Source organism: Artibeus jamaicensis, unplaced genomic scaffold (assembly GCF_021234435.1).
Source record: "Artibeus jamaicensis isolate MK-2021 breed Jamaican fruit bat unplaced genomic scaffold, CSHL_Jam_final scaffold_584, whole genome shotgun sequence".
Classification (NCBI taxonomy): Eukaryota; Metazoa; Chordata; class Mammalia; order Chiroptera; family Phyllostomidae; genus Artibeus; species Artibeus jamaicensis.
This window is the reverse complement of record NW_026522048.1, coordinates 6,314,945-6,329,906: the sequence shown is the minus strand read 5'-3', so window position 1 is coordinate 6,329,906 and position 14,962 is coordinate 6,314,945.

The window sequence follows — 14,962 nt, the reverse complement described above, 5'->3', positions numbered from 1 at the left end:
ATCTACAATCTTTATTCTTCTTTGCCATGTAACCCCACATTGTCCACAGTTTCAAGGCCTTGGGTCATGGTCATCTTTGGAGGCAGCTATTGACCTGACTACCAAACAGCCCCTCCCATTGTTTTTACCATACTCCTTTTAAAATCACTGGCTACACTATTTTAGCAATATATTCACATCTTCAATAAACTCTTGTGAAGAGGACACGAGTCACTGGCTAGCCAAATAAAGATCCTCAAATCCCAATCTCTGGTAGGCTCCACTGTGAAGACTGACATGATTAAAACTTGCTTTCTCAGCCAGAATCCTGGGTAGAAGTAGCTACGTGACATAGTTCTGATGAATGAGTCTGCTGTGGGCATCTAAAAATGTTTCCCTTTGCTTTTAAAAGGATGAGACCTAGCTGCTCTCATGCATTACTGTTCTTTCTATCTTGGTTGCAGATATAATTCCTAGAAATGAAATAGGCAAGTGGCATATATGAAGAAAAAGCAGAGAGAATCACAGATATGGCAACTCTGAGTGAATGACCCACCAAACTAATGCCTGAAGCTTGCTTATCTCAAGATCTTTTCTCATGTGAGAAAAATCAGCATGTATTTGTGTGTCTATTAACAATGTATTATTCTGTTATTTGCAGCCAACTTGAATATTGTGCAATTATTAAACAAAAGTACTCATAATAAGTTTACTTTGAATCTGGAAGCAACATTTCAAGACCTTTTCTGAAAAAATAACAAACCAAATGTTACTAATTACATCTGATTATTTTTGTTGTTTACAAGAAAATCATTTTTTGGACCACACTCTACCATCTTAGAATTTCATGAAAGTAAACAGAGAAAGAATAACAAAAGACATTAACAATTTGTTTTCTTCTAAATATTCAAGGTATGTTTTAGATATCAACTGAAATGCTTGTCACATGAAATTTGCCCTTCCTTGTTTGCCTTGTAAAATTGATCAGACACTTCAAGTATATTCTTGCTTTGTCGGTTGGCAGGAAGCTTCGTCAATAGCTGGTGCTGCATAGGCTTTGCAGGAGAAAAACTTTTCCTCCCCGGTTCAGGTGAGCTCACTTGGCAGGCTCATGCAAAGCACTTGGCTGCTCCAGCACCAAGTAACCGCAGTGTGGATGGAGTCTCAGTTTCTGGTATCCAGCTCTTGGAGCACGCACAGCTTCTCCATCAACAGACTCCTGCAGTGCATGCACGGCCTCTAGCAATTTCAGCAGCCAGCAGTTTCCCCAGAGGCCCTTTTAGGCAGTTCCATAGCAGAATGTTTCCATGAGACACCTTCCTGTGAACAGCTTTCTTTTGCACCCTAGATAATGGCTTTCCAACAAGTTCCAGAGGGAGGATCACCTGCAAGTTCCACCAGAGCTTCATCTAAGTGACTTCTCTGCCATTCCATTAGAAGTGGCATCTTCTCTCCACCAAGGTATAGCTTTTAGCCCTGGTACAGACAGAGGATGGTGGGGGCTTTCTAGGGATTCTCTCTCTTAGTCCAGAAGTATTGGCTGACCTTTATATCTGCTATTCTTATGATCTTTAGAGTTCTTTTTATATTTTCCAAAGCTTATCCATCATCAGTCTAATCCCTACTATAGTTTATAACTCTTTTATTAGACTTCCTCTACTCAAATTACTATGTAGGTCTCGCTCCTGATCAGACCCTGGCTGATTCATGTTCTTTGAAGTAGAGTTTATAAAGTTAAATGACATTTAAGAAGTAATTGCATAATTTTTTTTAATTAGGCGCTTTTTAAAAAGATTTTATTTATTTATCTTTAGAGAGGAAGGGGGGAAGGAGAGAGGAAGAGAAACATTAATGTTTGGTTGCCTTTCGTGCGTCCCCTGCAGGGAACTGGCCTGCAGGGAACCGATCTGCAACCTAGGCATGTGCCCTGACTGGGAATCGGACCGAGATTTGAATCCTGTGGTTCGCAGGCCCGCACTTAATCGACTGAGCTACACCAGCCAGGGATTTTTTTTTCATAATTTTTCTTAAAACAGCTCCTTTTAAAAATGTTTCTCAGAATCTGTCACATGATGTACTTCAAGAAAATGGGTTCCATAATCTCATAGCTTAAGGAATTCTCTTTCAATTAGAGAGTCATTGTGCTTGTGAGCATATTAAATTATCCCAAAAATTCTGTGGTAAATTTGATCTATTTAATTTTATTTACCTTACTATTTCTTAAACTTACCTGAGCTTAAAAACAGTTTATTGAACAAAAACAACTGTACCAACTTGTTTGGGAAACAAATCATGCAAAATGTTTTCTTAAAATATCCATATAATATGCTACACTATTCTGGCAACAATGACATCAACAACAAGGCTTTGAAGAGCATGGAGGGTGTATCTTGCTGGTTTTTTGTGCCATTTTTTGGACTCTTCTTTTGCAAATATAAAAATTGAACTCTAGGAAGGGGTTCTCATTTTTTCATAAAGCATTTTATGTTTATGCCACATATAACCTGGCATAATTTTAAAATACATCCTTAAATTGTGAATAGCTGAGAGAAAAGAGAGTTTTCAGTTCATGTTATATCATTCTAATTTTCACCATGTGTGATATTGGTCACTTCATTTGATATGAAACTTACTTTTGATCAAAAATAAATTTCTAACTGAGGTCTGGCTAACCTATCTCTCATCCAAAGGGGATTTAAATAGAAAAGTTTCTCTCTAATAATCTCTGTGGGTAGCCACTTCTGAGTGAAAAAAATCAACAATAACTGATGTAGTGAGGAAAAATGATATGTGTAATGGCAATGTGATCATGATTTGCTTAGACTAAAACTGCAAAGATTGTCATTCTCTTCTAAAGCTATATAACAAGATGTTTTTATTAAGAAAATGGATACTACATTGATTTTTTCTGTGTCTTGGCATGTAATAGCACTTATTATAAGACTCCTACTGATATTTTTACATGGCATTTTGAAATATTATCAACATTTTATAAAGTTCATAAGAGCAACATCATGCCTTACATTTCTTTTGTAACTGTACATCGACATGTCCATAACATATAGTGATTTTCCAACAAATGATTAAGTCGGATTAGCATGATAAATATTAAATATTTACAATCACATGTTTGAAATTTAATAAACTTTTCTTTATGATACAGTTCTATATGTGAATCATTCCACTCCTGTAGTTTGTTGATACTTTTGTCTTCTTAACTGTACTGTAGGAATATGCCAAAAGTTTTTCCTGCCTCACTCCGCTTCCCTTTAGCAGCTCAGCACACAGCCATCCTCCAGCTGCTATGAGCACTGAAGCTAATGGCTTATAACTAAGATCTTCTCAGCAGAATTGCCCCTGGCCGAAAGAAACCAACTTTCCTGGAGACACCTGGGCATGTATGCTGCCCATTCCCCATTTACCGACTTATGAAAATATGCAAAATCATGTCCCGTAGCCTCCAAATAGTATAACTCTATGGTGTGATTTATTCTTCAAGAATATTCCCATTTCCTCTATGTATCAGGCCACTAGTGTACATCCTCACTCTGACTTCTCCCATCTTCTACCCAGCTTTCTTTATTTGCTTACAGGATTTTCCTGAAGAGCACTCACTCAATAAATCACATATATCTGAACCTCTGCCTCAATAACTACTTCTATGGAAGTGATCTAAGGAGAAAGCCAACTCCAGGATGGGATTCTGGAGTTGAACATACAGTGACCAGCTAAAATTAAGTCCCCATCTTGGATACTAAGTAGAAAATTGATAGTCACTCTGGCATTCTGTGAAAGTGTAATTTTTAAGGCTTTCAGTTGGAAAGGACTGCACTGGAATTAAATATTTGGCACATTCTCTCTGCTCTTTAAGAAATATGGCTATTATGGTAATGATATTAATTGGGAAATTAGATAGCTGTTGGTGAGCAACACTGGTACTTTGAAAAGAGAAAATGGAAGACTCTGGGTGATCAAACATCACTTTCAATAATTCAAATAAAAATGAGAAAGTAGAGGCTTCCTTAGCAACACTGGAAAAAATAATAATTTTCCATAATGGGAAAGCTGATCATGTTGAAAATTGGGCATAGAAGTTTATTTAAAGAATAGAAAAATATAGGAGAAAATCGATTACTTATCATGGCAAATCTGCTGCATGAAACTAGGGGCCTAGTTATGAAAGATATGAGATCCTTAAACATTAAGTAGATGAACTAGAAAAATTGGAGAGCCCAGATGCCCCAAAAATGTTTAGGCCTAAAAAAATAATACATAGCTTGTTTTAAAGGATAACAACATACTCCTCTTTTTCTAAGACTAAGCAAAACCCTCCAATGTGGCAGGTGCTTTACTAAGCAATGTTTGTCTTCTTCAAGAGCTGCTCCTACAATGCCTTCTGCTTAACAGATTCGGTTATAACATAACCAACTGGAGTGCTAGGCATGCTAAGAGAGAAAAGTTTATGCAACAAAGGAGCTGCCATACCTGCCTAGCATGTAGCAGTAGGAACTGGGAGATTATAATTGGGAGTAAATCCTGAAGAAGCTGAATCCAGGGAGGCAGAATATCAAGGTGAGAAGGAGTTAGGTTGTCAGTATAGCTAAACTTTCTCGTGACACAAAATTTAAACCTTCATTTAGTCCCCAGCAGCCAATTCTTATATGTTGCTGGGATGGCATTTGGATGCTTAGAAACAAGTTGCCCAGATTAAGTAAAGAAGATGCCAGAACTGTCACAGTAGATGTGGACAAAGGTGGCCATGCCTGGAGTGGGCATGCTAGAATGGGACTACCATGAAAGATCACAAACTGAGCCAGCTCTCTGTTCCTCAGTAGGCCTGTCACTCGTCACTTAAAGACAAAAAGGAATATCCTGGAAGCAGGCAACAGCACTGATAAAATGGTCAGTCACAAGTCTCCTTTTTGACTAGGATTGGTGTTACAAGATGCTCTTATTGAACTGAATCTCTGAATAGCAGAGGTCAAGTGCAAGGAGGGTAGATATGATCGCCATGACAGGATAGCAAGTTCAGAATTGTAGCCTGTGGTACTTGACTTTCTTTGCCTCACTATATATAAACATCCATGTGAAGATGACTAAAAGAATAAAGTGGCCTAGGAGCAAGAGACATAGGCAGCAAACTATCTATCTATCTATCTATCTATCTATCTATCTATCTATCTATCTATCATCATCTACCTATATACACATAATGCTGTATACATACACACATAAATATATAATTTATATATAATATATATTCATTCAATATATCTCATATGATATATATTCATTCTAAAGATACATGTATTCCATATATAATATTCCATATTAATATATATTCATTTCATGTATTATATATATGTGTGTATATATTCATTCCATAGAAAGTCAAGATAGTTATGATAGGTTTAAAAAACAGTAACAACAAAAATCAAGATAGATATATTAGACTTAAAAAACAGTAATAACAGCCCTGGCTGATGTGGTTCAGTGGATTGAGTGCAGGCCTGGAAACCAAAGGTGGCCAGTTTAATTCCCAGCCAGGGCACATGACTGGGTTGCGGACCAGGTCCCCAGTAGAGGGTGCACAAGAAGCAAATATACATTGGTGTGCCTCTTCCTCCCTTTCTCCCTTCCTTCCCCTTACTCTAAAAATAAATAAATAAAGTCTTTAAAATATATATATAAAACAGTAACAACAAAATTGTTTACAGTCTCCATTAGTAACAACTTAAAAAATGATAAAGTTTGAAAACCAAGGAATAATAGGTAAATCAATAAGCAAGTGCAAAAACTATTATTAATATTAGCTAAAGTTGAATTTAATTATAATAACAATAGAGGAAATAATTCAAAATATGCAATTTCCTAATAAAGTACACAATAGACATTTATTTGTATACATCAAATAACAGAAAATAATAAATCAAGTAAACATTACTAAAAAAACTTTCACAATCCTACAATTTTACTGAGGCAATTCTAAATTGGAAAATTTAGAGTAAATTGAATAAAATTTTATGAGAATTTAATAATATAATAAAAATTATTGAATATCTATCTAGCATCTGTTATTAAGTAAATAAATGTGTATTATTTGGGGTATAAACATGAAATATTTATAGTCAATTATTTATAACAATAATTTACACATTTAAAACAATTGTTAGGCAGTTCTATGCTATCTGATAATGAGCCAGTAAAATTAAAAATAAATCATTAAAAAATGTTTAATGACTGAAGAATAATGAAATTCATACCTATATAATCCTTGTATCAGAAAAGAATATTTTAAGTCTCAGAAATACTGAATCCAAAAGTAAGTGTATAGGCTTAATGACTTTGATAATAGAAAATTAATAGAAGAAAAGAAAGAAAGGACATTCTTACTTACCCTACAATTTGAGAAATGAGTATAAAATAAAGAATATGATCAAAATGTAAAATTAAAAAATAGAAAATAAAAGAAATAAAATAGAAAAATTAAAGTGTCTAAAGGAGTTCTCTCTAAATAGCAACAAGACTAGCTCTGTCCGAGAGAACTTTATACGACAGAAATATTGTATGTGTCTGCTGTCCACTAGAGTTGTCCCTACTAGTATGTGACACCTGAACTGTGGTCAGTGGAACTTAGGAACTAAAATTTTCACATTTATTTTATTTTAATTAATATGAATGGATATAAACTTGTGACTAGCTGATACACTATTAGACAGAAAAAATATAGTTGGCTAATTTTTTATAAGGGTAATTCAAGAAAAATAAGGTAAAAATTGTAAACATTTATATATGAAATTTTTACAAACAAAATTAATGTACAAATGATAGATTTGGGGGAAAATATCTTTGATGTAAAGACAGAATATAGTACAGGGTATATCTGTACTATATGAGGAACTTTAAAAATTGGTCATAAGTGGATAAAAAACTATACAGTAGGAAAAAAACATGTGAAGAAACAATTTTCAAAGAATAAATACATATGGCCAATTGTGGCCGGCAAATGTCTAAGATGGCCCCCATAATTCTGTGATATTCATCCCCCCTTGGGTGTTGGTAGAATTGTGACTTTTTTCTATATGGTACAATATGGCTAAGTTATAGAAAATTTTTCATCTGTAAGTAAGGTTCTTAAATAGCTGACTTTGAGTTTGTGAAATGAAAGATTATCTTGGCTGGACCTGACCTAATCATATAACCTAAGAAATTGTAGGCCTTTCCTGAAGTTAGAGACCTGAAGCTATAGAGTCTGACTCTCTTTCTGGTTTTGGGAAAAGAAAGGGAAAAAAGCCACCGTGAATTATAAAGTCCTGAAATGAATTCGACCAATGACCGGGGGATATTTAAAACAGATCCTTCATTAGTCAGTCCTGAAGGAGATATAGCAGCCCAGCCAAAACCTTGATTTCAGCCTTATGAGACCCTAAGCAGAGACCTCCTCTAAACCAGGCCTGAACTTCTGACCTACAGATTCTGTGAGATGGGTATTGTTTTCAGCTGCAAAGTTAGTGGTAATTCCTTATGCTACAGTAGAAAACTAATACATGAACAGACAAAAAGACACTCAAGTAGTGAGGAAACTAGAAATTGAAAAATGTGGGCTCTTCCTATTGTGATGGTTTTAGAACATGACTAAAAATTATTTGAAATTTCTCCCAACCAAAGGTGAAGTCCAATTCTTCATGAATGTAAACTGGCCTTAGTGACTGACTTCTAATGAATATAATGAGGTGGAAGTGATGCTAAATGACTCTCTTGGAGTGCTGAGTTTTCTCTCTTGGAATGTTTGCCCTTGGAACTCAGCCACCATACTCTGAGGAAGCCAAACAGCCCTTGGAAAAGCTACATATATGTATTCTGGCCACTGCCCCAGTTGAAATCTCAGCCAACAACCACCAACAACTTGACAGCTTGTAAGCGAGCATGGTTTTGGATGACTCCAGCCCACGGCTTTTGAATAAGCCCAGATGAAGCAAAACGAGGCAAAGATGAGCAATCCTTATCATGTCCTAGCCACACTGCATATTTCCCAGCAAACTGTCATTACTTTAAGCTTCTAACTTTTGTGGTGGAAAGATAACAGAATATCTCTGTATTCATTTGACAGGAAATTGTTTCAAAGAACACTAACATCTATTAGTGGCTGAGATGTTGGAGAAAAGCAAACAGTGAAGCAATGAGCAGAACTGTTTGTAAATGAATCTGGGGTCTTACTCTGATTAATGGTAAGACAATGGCTTCATCCAAACCATGCTTCCCACAGAACTAATAGCTACCTCCAACCACTGGCAAAAGAAATTTCAAATGGTTTCAAGTTCTCCAGATGCTGGGCAGCTGGTTTTCCCAAACAATTGTAAACATCTCATAAGAAAAATATCTCTTGCCTATCAAGAGCTAGAACATTTATTCCTCCACTGACCAAGCTGTAACAGTGAATTGAATCCTTCTCTTGGAACATTTAGTTAGCTGTTCTATCCCTGGCAGGAGTCTCTGGCAATGATAACAAGGATCAAGGATCTATGATTTCTCTTCTGTTTTAAAAGTTTTCCAAAATGGTTTCCAATATTACAGAAAATGTCTTGAAGTCTATAGTGAGACTGGTAGCAGACATAAAGGGACCTACCTTGTATGGGGATAGGAATAACAATAAAAGGTCTCATCTTGCACACTATTTACTCAAATATTGCTTGTGATTGTTTAATGTGGCATGTTCTATACTTGATAGAGCAAAAACAAACACAATGAAAAACAAAAAAATTAAAAGGGATTAAAATAATTTTACTATCTACTAGTGGAGAAATAGTTAAATACATTATTGCATTTTGATAGCATGGAAAATAAGATATTCCATATAGATCTGTGTGCATAAATCATATATATATGGATATATATGATTTTGATAAAAGTGAAAACTATGAAGGACTCCATATTAGGTTATTCATATGGACAAGATAGGTGCAGAGAAAAAGAAAATGAAAGCTGATTATTTCTTAAAAACTAAAAAGCCATGGGAGTCAGTGAGTAGGTATCAGTTCCTGTAGTGTGGCCAGGGTTTATTTTCTCAAAGATATAAGTCAAATCATGGGATATTTCAGTCTTTCCTTAGCTACTTCACTATTCAATACATCATAATAAAAATCACATTTTCCCTATTCTACCTTTTTTATTTCTGACAAATACTTTCCGTTTTCGGTGCTCAAAGCAATCCGTACAACAAAAGACTGGGAAAAGGCATATTTTTTCAAAGTCTGAGACTCTGCATTATTCCATACCTGACACTACCCCCAAAAAGACAGTATCAAACAGTTGTCAGATTACTTCACAGTTTCAAGCCCTATGGATGGCTCCTGGAAAGACAAAGAAATATATTTTAACAGAATTTTTGCCTCTTCCTTTGCATCCAAAGTTCGAGTAGAGTAAGTAAATCTAGTTTCCATGGCCAATAAGACAAGAGAAAAAGTGGTAGGATAGCTGGATGGTGGTAAGCAAGGCTCTGAAGCCCGCTGCTGGATTCCCATCTCTGCTCTACCATGCATTAGTTCTGTAAGTTAGGACTTTTTCTGTGGAACAGATAATAATGCCCATTCCATATAGTACTGTAAAGAGGATGTAATGCATTAATACCTTTAATGCTCTTAGCAATAAACCTGGTTTGGTGTAAAAGTTCATTAGATGTCAGCTGATGTTAATTATCATTCTTATAAATTGAGCTATCTAGTTCCAAAAGCATAAAAGTAACTAGCTCTTAATGTCTAAATTGCTAAGGTGTTTTATTCCACCAATAATGACACAGTAGCAAACCCTGTAAGTGTCCCACCACATTCCCCGGGCTTTACCACATTCAAGTACTCCAGCATCCCCCTCAGGGCTTTTTCTAAAGACTTTAAGAACTCAGAAACTAACAAACCCTCACCTCTACCTCCTCCCAGCCCAGGGACAGCTCTCAATCAATGACTGGACAAGGGTTAGTGCCTAAATACCCTGCCCCTCTGGGAAGTTATTCTGATATGTGTGTTTTACACTTTTGCCAGAATTTCTCTGCTTTTCTTAAGGTTTAATCACATGTGGTTTATTGGCAGCCATCCTTTCTCCATCTCATTGTCCCACTGCCCTGCTGGGAGTGCATTGGAATCCTGGTGTTACTGAACAAGAGGAGGTCCGAGGGAGGGGCAATACAATATTTGGTCCACCTAGGGATGCCCAAAACTGCTATACAACAGGGGCCCCTCCCAAAAAAAAACCCAAAATACTAAAATCTACTGGGCCCTTCTGTCCGCCGCCAATTGGAAAGACATCTCTTAATGCCAGAGATTTGTGAAAAGGAAACAAAACGTTTATTTAATGCTATTCAGGCCTAATGCCACCACTAAAATATCAAAGTCCTTTAGGATATACACCTACACCTACACAGAGCTCCCTTCTCCCACTGTCCCAACTCCGGGTACCATAAATCAGGAAAAGAGCACACGTCCCTTTTTCAGGCCGCTGGTGCCATCAGCTGTGTCACTGTGCAGGATCTCGAGTTAATCCAAAGTACTGTGGTACCCTCTCATGGTTCACTGGCAAGAGTCCTTTGTACCCAGTTCCAGGCAAAGTCTCTGTTGCTTTTCAGGCCACGCGGCCAAAGGGGGCACCCCAAAGCCGCGTGGGCCTCTTCTGCCAAAGCTGCAGGAGTCCACACTCCACCAAAAGCATGTGGCTTTCTTCTTCACCTGGCTGCAGGGATCTCCATTCTGGCAAAGCTTCGTGGTTTTTCCCTTTCACCTGGGAAAGAAGGGGTCCGCACCCTGCCAAAACCACGTGGCTCCCTCTTTCACCTTACCAAGAGGGGGTCCTTACTCTGCTGAAACCGCGTGGCTCTCTCTCTCTCATCTGGCCAAGCGGGGACCCTTCGTGTCCTGGAGCCAGTCTCTTCCAAGCTCTCATCTAGGCGCTCTCACTCAGGAGCGCAGCCCCTTGTTACATTCTGAGTCCAAGCCCTTCTCACTCCGGAGAGCAGACCTTAGTTCCCATCCTGAGTCCTCCTAGTTCCATCCTCAGTCCCCGCTACTCCCTTCTCACTCAGGAGTGCAGCTCCTAGTTACATTCTCCTGAGTCCCAGTCCACTCACTCAGGAGAGCAGCCCTTAGTTACCATCTTGAGTCCCTGCCACAACCTTCTCCCTTCTCCCTGGCTCCAAACTTGGCCACTGCTATTTAACATATCTATGAAACCAGTTAAAGGTTATAGATATGTTAAATAACCATTCCAGAGGTTAGCTGCAAAACTGTTGCTATGCAAAACAGCTCTCAATGGCCTGGCTCCATTCAGTCCCTTCCTCCTGGGGGGGGGGGGGCGGTGAGGACATCTTATATGTCTCTCCAATATTTCTATACACTTTGACTTCTGGACACCTTTCCAAATCTGTTTTTTGGGAGTCCCCCCTGGCTGCACCCTGTATCACTGGTTTCAGGGTCTACTTCTGAAAGAACTGAAACTGAGAAAAAAAACAGAGTAACATACACTGGACTTTTCTTTTTAAATCTTTACTGGAGAATATATGAGTATATTCATTGAATGTTCACTGACTTTTTTTTTAAGACAGGGAGAAAAAAGAAGAGTGAGAGAAACGTCAGTTGGTTGCCTCCCTGTGTACTCCAACCTGGGATCAAACCCACAACCTAGACATGTGCCCTGACCAGAACCTCTTGGGCAGTGGGACAAAGTTCCAAACCATTGAGCCACCTGGCTAGGGCTTGGACTTTTAAAATATGAAAAACATATTTGGTAATCCCTCAATATATAAATAACATTATCTTTGGCTTATGAAATGCTACAAAATAGAACTGAAAAAAATAATTAAATGAACAATGGTTGAGAGCACAGGCTTCAGAATCAGACTGCTCTAATTGTTACTCTATCTTAAACGGTACTTAGCAGTGTCATTTAACCTCTCCATACCTACATATCCTCATCTGTAAAATGAATATTACAACTTACCAACCATACAGAGTGGTTACTCTGTATCATACAAAGAGGAATGTGTATCATATGCAAAGCAGTTAGTACATGATCACTATTGTCATTAATAAAACTAAGTTGAGACTTTTGGCCAAGATGGAGGCATAGGTAGACACACTGTGCCTCCTTGTATAACCAAAAGAAGGACAACAACAAATTTAAAAATGAAAAACAACCAGAACTGACAGAAAATAGAACTGTGTGGAAGTCCAACAACAAAGGAGTTAAAGAAGAAACATTCATCCAGACTGTAATAAGGTGCAGCCAAGAGGGGGACTGAAGTACGGATTTGTAATGGAATCCAGAACTCAGGGTGTCCAGGAAATATTAGAGAAAAAATATATATGATGTCCTCACCCCTACCAGTCTGAGCTGGGGGATGGGACACATGTAGCAGGGTCATTGAGAGCTGTTTTGCATAGCAACAGCTTTGCAGCTAACCTCTGGCATGGTCATTTAACATATCTATAACCCTTAACTGGTTTCATAGATATGTTAAATAGCTATGACCATGCTTTGAGCCAGGAGGATGGCAGTGACTGCAACCCAGGATGTAACTGGGGAAAACTCCCCCTGGTTACAGCACCTGTGTGAGAGCTTGGAGATGACTGGCTCCACACCAGGGGGACACGCCTGACTGAGCTTACTATGGCAGCTCAGTAAAGCTGGATGAATACGGGAATGCTGGCAGGTATAAATGATTGTGGGAGGAGTCAGAAAGGGGGCTACAGAGGGAGTTTGGCATAGGGATTTAAATCCAGGCACAGCAGCCATACCAGGAGGTTAGGACCACACCGCTTGGGAGGCGTTGGAACCACTCAGCTTTGGAAGAAGTGGGGACCATGGGGCTTGGGAGAGAGTTAGGACCACGCAGTTTTGGGTTGCTCCCTTTTGCCATGTGGCTTAGGAAGCAGGAGAGACTTTGCTGGGAAGAAAAGGGGTGAAAGAACTCTAGCTGGTGAGCCATGAGAAGATGCCACATGGCTCTGGATTAACTGGAGATTGTGGCAACAACACAGCTGATGGTGCTGAGAGCCTGAACCACAGACTTCTACTTCTTTTCCTGAGATTGGTACCCCAGACTGGGTGGAGGGAGAAGAAAAGACTGTGTGCATCTGTGGGTATTTTAAAGGACTTTATTATTTTAATGAAGGCATTGAGTCATTATTCTTAGTCTGTATAATTTTTCAATAAATAATTCCTTTTCACCAATCTCTGGCATTGAGAGATGTCTTTCCCCCAGTGGTGGGGCAAAGCAAACCTAGTACAGGGGGGAACCCCCGGAGAAAAAGGGGGGGTCCTTTTGGTGATAGTATATCGTTCACCAACCCTGGTCTATTCTGTAACAAGACCAGTAGGAGAGGCAGAGACAGGCAGCTGGGTGGGAGGACTCCTGGCAAGGCAGTGGCTGGGAGAGCAGGTAGTCCTGCATTTGCATGTGGACACACTGGGAGGAACAACCAGGGAGTGAGACAGAGCACACAACCCAGGGTTCCAGTGCAGGGAAATAAAGCCTAAAAACCTCTAACTAAAAAAACCTGTGAGGGTTGAGGTGAAGGGAGAAACTCCTAGACTTACGGGAGAATTTGCTGGAGAGACCCACAGGATCCTAGAATGTACACAAACCCACCCACCCAGGAATCAGCACCAGAAGGGAGCTTGCTTGTGGGTATAAGTGGAAGTGACTGAAAGCTGGCAGAGAAATGAAAAAGCAGCATTGTTCCCTCTCAGACCCCTTTTCCACATACAGCACCATGATGCAGCTATATATATTGTTCTGCCCTGGTGAATACCTAAGACAATGCCCCTTGGTATAGAACAGTTGCAACAAGCCCACTGAGACCAAAAAAAAATGGCTCAAATGAAAGCAGTTCAAAGCTCCAGAAAAATACATCTAAGCAATGAACCATCTAGCCAACCTATCAGATGCACAGTTTAAAACACTGGTAATCTGGATGCCCACAGAATTGGCTGAATATAGTCACAAAATAGGGGAAAAAGTGAAGGCTATAAAAAGTGAAATAAAGGAAAATGTACAGAGAACCAACAGTGAAGGGAAGAACCAAGATTCGGATCAACAGTTTGGACCAGAAGGAAAAGATAAACATTCAACCAGAACAGAATGAAGAAATAAGACCTCAAAAAAATGAGGAGAGGCTTAGGAAACTCCCGGACAACTTTAAACACTTCAACATTCAAATCATAGGGGTGTCAAAAGGATAAGAGGAAGAACAAGAAATGGAAAACTTATTTGAAAACATAATGAAGGAGATCTTCTCCAATCTGGCAAAGGAAATAGACTTCCAGGAAGTCCAGAAAGCTCAGAGGGTCCCAAAGAAGTTAGACCCAAGGAAGCACACACCAAGGCACAGCATAATTACATTACCCAAAAGTAAAGATAAGGAGAGAATCTTAAAAGCAGCAAGAGAAAAGGAGATAGTTCCCTACAAAGGAGTTCCCATAAGGCCTTCAGCTGATTTTTCAAAAGAAGCCTTACAGGCAAGAAGGGGCTGGAAAGAAGTATTCCAAGTCATGAATGGCAAGGCCCTACATCCAAGATGACTCTACCCAGCAAAGCTTTCATTTAGAATGAAAGGGCAGAAAGAGTGCTTCCCAGACAAGGTCAAGTTAAAAGAGTTCATCATCACCCAGCCCTTATTATACGAAATGTTAAAGAGAGTTATCTAAGGAACAGAAGATCAAAACTCTGAACAGTAATATAACAACAAACTCACAACTATCAAGAACCAAACCTAAAACAAACAAATTAAGCAAACAACTAGGACAGGAACTCACAGAAATGGAGATCACATGGAGGGTCATCAGTGAGGTGTGGGGGAGGGAGAGAACAAGGGAAAATGTACAAGGAATAAGTAGCATAAGTGGTAGATAGAAAATAGATGGTGGGGGGCAGTTAAGAACAGTATAGGAAATGGAGAAGCCAAAGAACTTAATATGTAAAACCCATCAACGTAAGGGG